The 13,112-nt window shown below is 39.8% G+C and overlaps 1 long non-coding RNA gene across 1 annotated transcript in view; it reads right to left on the reverse strand.

Annotated features, from left to right (window-relative positions):
* LOC105605445 (uncharacterized) overlaps window positions 1-13,112 on the reverse strand; it is a 111,309-nt gene that overhangs the window by 50,894 nt on the left and 47,303 nt on the right. Inside the window, exon 3 of the long non-coding RNA XR_003587369.3 lies at window positions 9,695-9,841. This is a non-coding gene — a long non-coding RNA (uncharacterized LOC105605445). The remainder of the gene's footprint in view (window positions 1-9,694; window positions 9,842-13,112) is intronic.

Here is a 13,112-nt window from a genome sequence, read left to right on the forward strand (position 1 = left end):
CTCAGGATGTGTGGCCACAGCGGCCCCTGCTCTGGCTCCAGCTGGCCCACCATGTGGCATGGCCGTGACCTTAGTCACACTTCCCCCTAACATCCTGTGAGTGGGCTCAAGCTGGAGCCAGACCTTCCCACCGCACTGCCAGCCCTGCTCCTGGAAATGACAAACCCCCACTGCCTAAAACATTCCATTCTCCTCTAATACCAACAGAGTTTCCTGCTCCCCACCCCTCCTGAACAACAGGTCTTTGAAAATCATTCACCACCCTGGTAATACCTTTAACCGTTTAGCTATGGAGGGAGACATTTACAGCTTCACTTCCAATCCTCATAGACGCTTGTTTTCAGATTTTTAACGCAACTATTTTAACTGTTAGCACAATAATCACTTCTCCAGGAATTATAAGCCCAGCTAACATTCAGAATCTAAAACAGAGCACTGAAAAATCTGCACAACGAAGCTCTCTTCGTTCAAGAAGTATTTCATTGCCTCAAGAGGGTGCTTGCTGGATTCAGGTTTATAGAAGCACTGTCTCCCTGGTCTTTTTCTAGTTGGATAAAAGGATTTCAGAAAGCTCTGACTTGTATGTATAACTCTTGTGCTTGAAAAAGAACTTTCATTGTAATAAATAGGTCAATGAGAGGAAAAAAAAAACGCTCCCCATTTAATTTTAGTTGTAGTGTCGAGAAAGAAGCAACTTTAATTTCATCGAATGATGGAAATAACACTACTAATTGGCAGAATTAATACCACCTTCCTTCTAAAATGCATATCTAGATCCAAGGATGGTTTTTCAAGCAAAAATGTAAAGCTGGGCAGAGTAACACTAAGGAGACAGTTCACGTATCCATTGTTTAAATTCAGGGTATTGTAAATATTTGAAAACAGACATAGAGTTTCTGGGTCTGCTTAAGATGTTGACAGCCCACTCCACCCTGTCTTTCCCAGGGAACACAAACTGTAAAACCTGGAAGGACTGCCTGGAGCAGCTCTTTGAGGACTGAGGAGTAAATAGTAGCAGGCAGATTAGGAAAGACCAGAATTCAAATACCACCAAAGTGCCAGCAAGTTTACCATGACTTTTTCCTCTAGTATGCCCCAAGACTGAACTCAACACATTGCCAGCAGGCACCAGGCACTGACAGAGAGCCGGGAGATGCCCTGTAGCTCTGGCTCAGGGAGCAGGAAAGAAAACTCCTGACACTCAGAGAGTGGGGGAAATCCCTCATTTTTTTTCCTCCTCTCTGTTCTCTCAGGCCACAGCCCCCAAGAGCAGCCTGGGGCAACAGGAGCCTGCAGGACCAGAACTCTGGACGGGAAGAACATTCCTCTGGGTTCAGCAGAACAGGGGTTCCAAGAGGATGGGGCCAAAGCTCGTGATATTTTTTCTCTCTCTGGTGTTTCTGTTTTTCTCTATTGCTTGCACTGGGGATGTGGGCACAGATGTGGAAGTACATGGCAGAACAGAATAATGAAATCCAATTTTCTGGTTAAAAAAAAGGAAGTCTGGTGGAATTAGAAACTATTGGAAAACAACAAGGTCTTACTGTATAGCACAAGGAACTATATTTAATATCCTTTGATCAACCTTAATAGAAGAGTCCAAAAAAACAGCGCATATATTATGTATGTGTATATATATATATATGTATAGTCCCAGGTGGCGCTAGTGGTAAAGAATCAGCCTGCTAAGGCAGAAAATGCAGAAGACATGAAAGATGAGGGTTCAATCCCTCGGTTGGGAAGATCCCCTGAAGGAAGGCATGGCAACCCACTCCAGTATTCTTGCCTGGAGAATCCCATGGCCAGAGGAGCCTAGCGGACTACAAACCATGGGGTCGCAAAGAGTTGGACATGACTGAAGTGACTTAGCATGCAGGCATATATATACACAAACACATATATATGTATAACTGAATTACTTTGCTCTACAGCAGAAATAAACACATTGTAAATCAACTATACTTGAATCAAATAAAAATGTTTAAGAAGTACTGTTGAGATCACAGAGGAAGGAACTTGGGAAGAGGCCCCATAAATGGTTTCTGAACTCTTGGACTCACCTGTAAGCTTTACCTGCATGGATCTCATCCTAAACAGCCTACTTAAGACTCTGAGAACTGAACTGCCTAAGTCACAGACAGGTCACTGGGGAGCATATATATCAGACACATTCAAGTACCACTGTCAAGGCTTGGAAAATTGAACTGACTTTGGGACCAGCAGAAGGTGGGTTAGGACAGAAGGTGGGTTAGAACTTGCTCTATGAACCTAACCAAGTAGACTGTCTGCTAAAACAAAAATAGCAACATTCTCCATGGGCTTTCAACAAGATACAGTCTCATAATTCTCAAAATGTGCTGGATAAAATTCAAAATTACCCAGCATGGGAAAAGACTATCAACAGATGCCAATGTCGAGATAACAGAGAGGTTTGAACTACCTGATAAAGAATTTAAAATAGTTATTATAAAAATGCTCCAGCAACCAATCATGTGCAATCTTGGAGCCTATAAGTGAAAGTGAAGTCGCTCGGTCATGTCCAACCCTTTTGACCCCGTGGACTGTAGCCTACCAGGCTTCTCCATCCATGGGATTTTCCAGACAAGAATACTGGAGTGGGTTATCATTTCCTTCTCCAGGAGATTTTCCCTACCCAGGGATTGAACAAGGGTCTCCCACATTGTAGGCAGATGCTTTACCATCTGAGCCAAAATCTGAACAAAGACAGAAAACATATAAAGAAGAACTGCTGGAAATTTTAGAATGGAAAAATAAAATAACTGAAATAAAAACTCACTCAATGGGCTCAGTGCTGTGTGGAGATGAGTCAGTGAACTTGAAGATAAAACCATAGAAATTAGCCAATCTGAACAACACAGAGGGAAAAAAAGGATTGAAGAGCAAAACCAGTGCCCCAGGGATTTGGGGGACTATAACAGAAGATCTGTGTCATGGGAGTCCCAGAAAAAAGAGAAAGAATGCAGTGCAGGAAGAAAATCTAACAACATAATAGCTGAAAACTTCCTAAATTTCTCAATAAACATAAATCTAAATATTTATTTACTGATTGATTGATTTGGCTATGCCAGGTCTTAGTTGTGGCATGCTGGATCTTTAGTTGCAGTGTATGGGATGTAGTTCCCTGACCAGGGATCGAACCCAGGCCCCCGGAATTGGGAGCACAGAGTCTTAGCCATTCGACCACCAGGGAAGTCCCAAGAGGCATAAATCTATCCATTCAAAAGCTATCCTTCAGGAATGAAAGTGAAATACTGACATCCTCACTTGAAGGAAAACTAAGATCATTTATTGGCAGCTGACTTCCTCTAAGATAACAGCTAAAGAAAATTCAGAGGGGAGTGATACCACAAGGAACATGAGGACTGAAGAAAGAGCAAGAGAACTGGTAGATATCTGGTTAAAAATAAAACATGATACTTTTCCTCTTGAGCTCTTTGTTGAAAGCAAAAATTATAACATTGCCTATGGGATTTTCAAAGTATGTCAATATAACAGATCAGATGAAAGTAACAACAGAAGGGAGGATAAAGGGACCTTTATGATGGTCACAATTTCTAGAGCAGATACTGAATAAAAAGATACAAACAGAAACACAAGAGATCAAGTAAAATAAAACACTAAGAAACAAATAAAGAAGGCAGGATACAGGAAACAGATGCCTGAAAATAGAAGGAACAAACAGAAAACAATAATGAAATGATAGGCATAAATCCAATATCAATAATTATGTTAAATTCAAATGGTCTAACCAGATGAAAAGACAAAGACTATGAGAATGAATAAAAAAATATGAGCTATATGCTAACAAAAACCTCACTTGAAATATACTATCGGTAGATAGGTTAAAAGTAAAAGGATAGAAAAAGGTATACTATGAAAACACTTCAGAAGAAAGCTGGAGTGGCTTTACATTAGACAAAACAGACTTCAAAACAAAGACAATTGCCAGAAACAAAGAAGCAGACTACATAAAAGGGTCAATTTGCCAAAAAAGATGTGACAATCTGAAATGCATTTGTATCTAACAACAGATCTTCAAAATACATTAAGCAAAAACGGACATAACTCAAACAAGAAACAAAAAGATCTAAAGTTATAGTTGGAAGCTTCGAAACTCCTACTCCTCTCAGTAATATATAGTAGAAATAGTAGACAGAAAATACCACCAACCAACTGAATCTCATATTTATAAAACATTCTAACCCACAAAAGCAGAATATGCATTCTTTTCAAGTACACATAAAATATTCACCAAGATAGACCAAACTTTAAAGTATTAAACCTCAACAAACTTCAAAGAATTGAAATAATGCAAAATATGTCTTCTGATCATAATGAAATTAAACTAGAAATCAACAATGTTACTTCTAAAGTAATGTTTGGGTGTCAAAGGGAAAGTCTCAAGTGAAAACTATTTAATTGAACAAAATAAAAATATAAGCTTATCATGGGACCTCCTGGCAGTCCAGTGGTTAAGAATCCATGCCTCCACTGCAGGGGACATGGGTTCAATCCCTAGTCAGGGAACTAAGATTCTGTATGCTGCATGGTGTGACCAAAAAAATAAAAAATACAAGATATCAAAATGTGTGTGATGCAGTTAAAATGCTACTTATAGGGAAATTTATAACAAACAGTTATATTAGAAAAATGAGAGGTCTCTAATCAATAATCTAAGCTTCCACATGCAAAAACAAGAAAACAAAGAGCAAAATTCACCCAAAGCAAGAAAACGACAGAGCTGAAATAAATGAAATTGAAAGGGAAAAAAAGGCAAAGAAAGGAAAGAAAGAAAAATCAATGAAAACATACACTGGTTATTTGAAAATATCAATAAAATCATTAAGCCTCTAGCAAGACTGACAAAGGGAAAAAAATAACACAACTTACTAACATCAGGAATGAAAGAGGGAATATCACATCATTCTCACTGACATTAAAAGAATAATAAGGAAATATTAAGAACAATTCTAAATGTATAAATTTGATAACTAACATTGCTAATATTTTTAATGTTTTTTTTAAAATCTATGTTCTTGAGGTATATGGATTTGTGGTTTTGTCTTTGTTTTGTTCTTTTTACCATTTTTGGTATCGGAGTGATGCTGGCCTCATAAAACAAACTGGGAACTTTTCCCTCTTCTGAAAGAGATTGCCTAAAATTGGTGCTATTTCTTCCTCAAATGTTTGTTAAAATTTACCAGCAGAACCACCTGAGCCTGGAGATTTCTTTTTCAGAATGTTTTAAACTATGAATCCAGTTTTATTAATGATTACAGAACTATTCAGGTTATTGATTTCATCTCAGATGAGATTTGGTAGGCTATAGTTGTTTTTTTTTTCCAGGAATTGATATAATTTTTTGTTGAATTCTTAAATTTGATTCCCCTTGCATTAGAGAAGAGACCATTTGATCCAGGATTTTCCAGATTGTCACAGAGAGGGCTCCAATCTTCTTGGCAGTAAATCAGATAGGGGGAGGGGAAGGAGGAATATTTAGGAGGCTCAGGGGAGGGGTTTTGATATGTTAAATTTCAGGCTCCTAGCATCTGAGACTGGTCTGTCACACACCACTGTACTTACTACAGTCATCTGAATCCCTATTACCTGGCCAGGCAGAGGATCTGAAGTGTTACGAGGTGGCTAGAAACTGTGGTGCTGGAGGTGGGGCACGGGGTGGGACATGGGAGTGGAGGCTGAGGTCAATTCTAAGTCCAGTCAGCAGGGGAAGGCCAGTGTCTCCACCCTCCTCTCCCACCAGAGCAACTGCCCACTGAACCACCTCCTGGAATTCCTCCATCTTACCTGCAGCAAACAGCCAGGCATAGGTTAAGGTTGACATGGCTTCTGCCCACAAAGAAGCAGAAGTCTTTTTAATTCTTTTATTATTTTGGGGAGAACGGGGCTGCAACAGGAAAAGTGTGGAAAACACTGCTCCCAGATATCCCAAAGGAGGTGATGGGTTCTGGCCTGGGCTCCTAAGGAAGGCCCTGGGCCAGCCCTTCCCAGCCCAGGGCAGGGCACTTCAATGGAGTCAGCCAGGGTTTGGAAAGAAAGTCGTGGCATTCAACGGACTGGCTGCAATTCTTCCTTCATTTAGTCAGACTCACACACTGAGACTCATAAAGCTGAAAGTGACTGCATGAATCCCCCTTCCTATGGCCTTATTTCACAGATGAAGAGACTGAAGTCCAGTTATGGGAAGTAGCTGGCCCAAGGTCGCCTATGCTGTTGAGGCAAAAATGGGATCGGGGCCCAAATCCCAGGTTCCCACCAGTGTTCTTTACCCTACACATAAAAACAAGTATTGACTGTACAGCTATTATATATATATGAGGCAATGTGACAACAGTTCCCATCATCATGGAATTTGAACTTCAGTGGGGAGTTTGGATATTCAATAATTACACAGGTAACTAAAATGAAAATGAGCATTAAATTAATAAGAAACAACATAATGAGTATAAATATATTAACTTAAAGTTTTCCCCAAATACAAACCCACCAGCATCAGCACAACTGTCATAGTGATCTCAATGGAAAAGTTTCACCTTGAAAAACTGGGGAATTATCAAATGTGAGGGCTTCCCAGGTGGCGCTAGTGGTAAAGAACCCACCTGCCAATGTAGGAGACATAAAACATGTGGGTTTGATTCCTGGGTTGGGAAGATCCCCTGGAGGAGGGCATGGCAACCCACTCCAGTACACTCACCTGGAGAATCCCATGGACAGAGGAGCCTAGGGGGCTACAGTCCATAGGGTCACAGAGTTGGACACGGCTGAAGTGACTGAGCAAATGTGATCTTTCACTGATTGAGTGAAACTGCATGTTGTTTAAGTCTGCAACCCAGACTGCTTTTGTCCCTAATGTGAAGCACAATCTTAGACAGGTACATGGAGAAGAATGTCACATTTTGTATACTAAGGAGCTAGACAAAAAGCTGGACATTGAAAGGAATAACAGTTCTTGCCATGAGTCCTTTCTTGGACCAGGATGAAAGAGCCACTGTAAGGTAATTCAAGCCAAGCATGGCCCAGATACTGCAAGGAGGTAGCACCACAGCCACCAAGGCCCTGAAACATGCACCAGCATGACATACTCCAGAGAGCAGGAGCCCTCTACTCAGTAAACTGGATAGTTCTGCAGGGTAGAGAATGAATGACTGTAGGATCTATCCCAACAGCTTGCTGATGAAGAAAGAACAAGATGAAACGTGCACAGATAAAGCTTCTAGTTTTAATCTCAGAATCTGATCAATGTGACATTTTAAATGGGAAACTTTTATGAAAGTTTAATAAGCTACACTTTGGGGAGATGTTTCCCCTACAACTGGGGCTCTCATGATGGCAATATTTAAAGAGTCTCTGGTTTTCTCTTGTACTTTCAAGGGATAAACAAAATCATGGAATATGAGACTTGAGGTGAAAAGTGGCCATCACTGAAGCTTTGCGCATGGTAAGTTACCACATGAGAGTTTAATAAAACAGGCTCAAGGCTAAAGTCCATGAACTGAGAATTCTATTGTATCAGGAGGTCTTTTAACCATAATGATAAGGATTGAAAATAGGTGTACAATTCTACATGAAGCATAGAGCCTTCTGTAAGGAAAAAAAGGTCAACTTACCTATGAAGTGGCAAAGATAACTACTAAAAGAGATGTTTCCAGAAGCATCTATACCAGATTGCGAAGTGGGGTAAACAGAACACATAGTTTCTGACAGAAAAGCAGGAGGAACTGTCAGACAGTCACAAAGCTTCTCGCTTTATCTCAGAATGCGTAGGATTCAGGCCACAGCTATAGACAAACAGGTATGTGACCATGCATCTAGGCTCTCTGCTCATCATCCCAAAATGTCTAAAGGTGTTTATTTTAGTTAAAGGTATAGAATTTAAGATTTTAAAAATTTCTTAATGTATTCACCTTAAAAATTCAGATTCATACTTGCCAACTCTTATGGGGCAGAAATAATTTATCATCATCACAACAGGCTCTAAAAGCCTAAAGCAGGAACTACCACAAAGGCTTAATGGAATCTCCCTCCTTGAAAGTTATTAATAATAGAATGGTTTAGTTCACATTTCCCTCACACCTCAGGAGCTGGTTTAGTAACCTCAGGAGCACCTTGTTAGTTCAGTAATTCTGTAAATCAATGGAAAAATGATGATGACTAATCTTGGGCCCTATGTTTCAATGCCTTGATAGAAGAAAAGACACGATGAAACACACACAAAGCCTCCTGTTTTTAATCTCAGGACTTGACAAAAAATACCCCTTATTGTGATATATGTTCACTGCTGTATCCAGAGCACCTAGTACAGAGTTTGACATATAGTGGGACAGCAAAAAACGTGCTTTTTAGAATAAAGAGACAGTCTTAATATTAGACACAAATTCTGTCAAACTAAAAATATATGCCCTGAAAAGTCACTATTTTGTTATTCAGAGTGATATACAAGGAAGGGAGGAAATAGCAAACCAAACATCCACTTTGTTATTTTTTTCTTGGTATGATTTGGTGAAATCAAACAAGTGAGGATACCTTTTATGGTTTACTATGTATGTGATTTGAGGCAAATGATTTGAATGCTGCTCATAAGTATCTATGTGTACGTGCGTGCTAAGTCACTTCAGTTGTGTCTGACTCTTTGTGACCCTATGGACTGTAGCCAGCCAGCTCCTCTGTCCAGGAGGCAAGAATATTGGAGTAGATTGCCATGGCCTCCTCCAGGGGATTTTCCCGACCCAGGGATCGAACCCACATCTCTTATGTCCCCTGCATTGACAGGCAGGTTCTTTATCACTAGCGCCACCTGGGAAGCCCCAATATCTATGGCTTCATATTTAAAATAAGGCCAATAATCTCTCCCTCACAGTATCACAGTAAAGATTAAATCTGTCCATATTATTTCAGAGCCTAGCACATAACAGCTGTTTTAACAAATGAAGACCTATGAGAGAGTATAAGAAAGTTTCTCACAGTCTTCTTTGACCTCAAACACAGGACCCAAGTAGAGGTATGTATCATCCATGTCACTTTCTGAGTCTCTTCCCAAAGAAATGACTCCATCACTCATTACAGCAAGAATTCTCTACCCTGAGTGCAGAATGGAACCCCAGGAAAGCTTTCCAGTCAGGTGATCTGCTTACTGTAGCTCATTAGGGGTAGATGGGAGGACAGAGGTGCCCAGTGGGGTTCTCCGCCTGGCCCTGAACCCCCAGGCTCTGTGCCCTCAAGGAGGGAGTGCAGGTGCTTGGGAACAGAGGGGCACTGGAAAGGATGCCATCAGTAAGTACACAGGGAGCATGATGCTTGAGAGCAGGTGACAGGCAGACAAGCATAGGGAGCACCAGGGAAGGATGGCTGGCCCCATTAAGGAGCATATGACCTCTTTCTCAGAGAAGCAGCCTTCATTTAACCAGCAAGTAATAGGACATTTGGAAATAACTTCTACAAGCTGTGATTTGACAGAAATCTCTAATGAACGTATACCGAAGCTTTCCAAACAACAGCTCTGAAATTGGCTGGCTAATTTGGCCTAAACCATAACATACGGATTGATCTAAATGCTGCCGAGAGCTTCCATTTTAAAAGCAAGATATGTTATTTTTTCAATACAGGTTTAACATTAAAAAAAAATCATAAGTGATGTAATCAGAAGGTCAATACTCACCAAGCTGAACAAAAGTATTTCTCTTCAAGAGGGTGCCAATCAAGCAGAAGTGATTCCCATCTTTGCATCCTAGATAAGCCATATGCTATTTTAGCTCTTTGCATAACTTCAAGGATGTTGCAACCTTTTAGGACTCAGTTTCTCCATCTGTTCAAAAAAAAAAGCAGGGAAGGATGGATCTAGCTCACTCTAAAACACTATGCTTCTCTTCTGAAAACAGAAATCATTGGTACTTCCCTCTAGGCCAGGAATTACTAAATATGCTTACCTTTTAAGATGTGGTTCCCAAGGAGGGACTAGAGTTTTAAAAAGAACACAGTGAGTTAACGCAGGCTTAAAGGGAAACTTCAGAGACACTCTGTTTATCCTAAAACAAGATAGACTACATCATCTCCTTTTTCTTTTAATCTAATTTCCATAAACCCATGTCCCAAATGTCAGAAACATTTCTCACATTAGGTAGTGTGTGTGAAAGTAAAAATGGTAACTGTGCAGTCATGTCTGACTTTGCAATTCCATGGACTATAGCCTGCCAGGCTCCTCTGTCCATGGAATTCTCTAGGCAAGAATACTGGAGTGGGTTACCATTCCTTTCTCCAGAGAATCTTCCTGACCCAGGGATCAAACCCAGGTCTCCCGCATTGTAGACACATTCTTTACAAGCTAAAATAAATCCACTTATAGGCTGGGAACATTCTTGCTAAGTATGCAGTTGTCAGAACACAAAAGATGAGCACAGTATTGAATCAATTGCTTATTGAAGACCCAGTGCAGCATACTAATGTCAATATCCTTGCTTAGCCCATAGCTAGGAGTGCAAGTCAGTCAAAGCTATGGTTTTTTCCAGTGGTCATGTATGGATATAAGAGTTGGTCCACAAAGAAGGCTGAATGCCAAAGAATTGATGCTTTTGTACTGTGGTATTGGAGAAGCTTCTTGAGAGTCCCTTGAATAGCAAGGAGATAAAACCAGTCAATCCTAAAGGAAATCAATTCTGTATATTCATTAGAAGGAGTGATGCTGAAGCTGAAGCTCTAAAACTTTGGCGACCTGACGTGAAGAGCTGACTCATTAGAAAAGACCCTGATGCTGGGAATGACTGAAGGTAGGAGGAGAAGGGAATGACAGGATGAGATGGTTGGATGCATCACGGACTCAATGGACATGAGTTTGAGCATGCTCCAGGAGATGGTGAAGGACAGGGTGGCTTGGAGTGCTGCAGTCCATGGTGCGGCAAAGAGTTGGACAGGACTGAGCAACTGAACAACAAGGAGTGCAAGATGCTGACCAAAAGAAAAAAAAACAAAAAAAATCTTGAAAGAGGGCTGTCATTTAGTACTGATGATGGAAGAAACACATCTATTTTTTGTGATCAAGTTCAGTTCAGTCACTCAATCGTGTTCAGCTCTTTGTGACCCCATGGACTGCAGTACGCCAGGCTTCCCTGTCCCTACTCAAACTCATGTTCATTGAGTCGGTGATGCCATCCAACTGTCTCATCCTCTGTCATGTGAGATTTTTTGTTATACATACAAATTATAATCAAGTTAAGATACCAACAAAGGTCTCATTTTGTACCATTCTCAGTAATGGAGGACAAATCATAAAAACAAGATATAGCTAAAACCAGCTGGGTTTAAAAGCATGGGCTATATAGAGTATATGAAGAAAAATGGATTTTTAATAAGTTCCAATACAGAGAATACCTTAATATTCATTAAACACTGTAAAAAAATCTTTCATAGACCTTGAATTTGATAATACTGCATGCTCTAAAAGCCCAATGTAGGTATAGAAAATTTGATATTTATCAAACACTAATAACTGTACAGACCGAAAAAGCAGAGAGCACTCACTCACAGAATAAGGATTTCTAAAGCACATAATAATGACCAAGCTAGAGAACAGTTGAAAAGTTTTACTCATTACAACAGCCCTGTACTATAACCACTTAAAGTGTTCTTGGTTTGTAATCATACAAGTCTATTTCTTAAAACTGGAGGACTATTATTGTAGCCAAAGGTCAACAAGCACCTATGCTGAGAGTCACTAAAAGAAAATCCATTTAGGAAGAAGTAGATTTGTACAATGTCTGTGAAGCGAAACATCAACTCTCGATATTTCTAAGGGGAACATGAAGTCCTCTTTTTTCACTCTAATTCATTTCTTTGGACCTTAACACCATGCATAAAATGTCTAACTCCTACCATTTTGAAAGCATTCTCCTAAAAGCACAAAGAAATTTTTAATTACAAAAGAAAGAAGAAGTGGTAAGATTTTTTTCCACTTATTGTAAGAGAAGAAATACACAAAGGAAGCCAAAATGTTACTTAAAATGCCTGATGCTAAACTCATGTCAAAATAAAATATGGAGGCTCATGGAAAATAATCACAACTTTGCTAAACACTAGCATAAAAATTATTTTTAATGTAAAAACTATTTGTTAAGGGTCCAGTCTTGAATGAACATATAGAAATAAAACCTTCTTGACAGAGATAGCTGGACAAATAAATTCTTTATTTCTCTCATATTTTTCAGAATATGTTCACATAGTTCTTAATTCACAAGACATAATATGGTCTCTGTATAAATGGATTCATTTGGAAAGCCTCCTTTCATTCACAGGCTTAAAAATGCTTGCTTCCTGTGTTCCAGGAGAACATATTTATAATTAGTAGTTTTTCTAAGATTTACTTTGCATGCTTCTCATGTGATTAAGACACTGACAGGGCTAACCAGCATGGGGTAGCAACTGAACAGGGGCAAAATCCTCACTTACTAGAATGTTCACAAGCCTGTACTGGTAAGTCCTTGGCTTTCAGTGTTTATGTCCCTGAGGCTTTGGTTAGGTATTAGACAGCATATTAAAAAGCAGAGACATTCTTTTGCCAACAAAGGTCCATCTAGTCAAAGATACAGTTTTTCCAGTAGTCATGTATGAATGTGAGAGTTGGACTATAAAGAAAGCCGAGTGGCAAAAAATTGATACTTTTGAACTGCAGTGTTGGAGAAGACTCTTGAGAGTCCTATGGACTGCAAGGAGATCCAACCAGTCCATCCTAAAGGGGATCAGTTTTAAATATTCATTGGAAGGACTGATGCTAAAGCTGAAACTCCAATACTTTGGCCACCTGATGTGAAGAACTGACTCATTGGAAAAGACCCTGATTTTGGGAAAGATTGAAGGCAGGAGAAGGGGATACCAGAGGATGAGATGGTTGGATGGCATCACTGACATTGTCAGTGGACATGACTTTGAGTAAACTCTGGGAGTTGGTGATGGATAGGGAGGCCTGGCATGCTGCAGTTCATGGGATCACAAAGAGTCAGACATGACTGAGCAACTGAACTGAACTGATTTTACCAGAAAGGAATAATGTGGCTAACAGCCACTAGTATATTAATATATGACATGCT

Source organism: Ovis aries, chromosome X (assembly GCF_016772045.2).
Source record: "Ovis aries strain OAR_USU_Benz2616 breed Rambouillet chromosome X, ARS-UI_Ramb_v3.0, whole genome shotgun sequence".
Taxonomy (NCBI): Eukaryota; Metazoa; Chordata; class Mammalia; order Artiodactyla; family Bovidae; genus Ovis; species Ovis aries.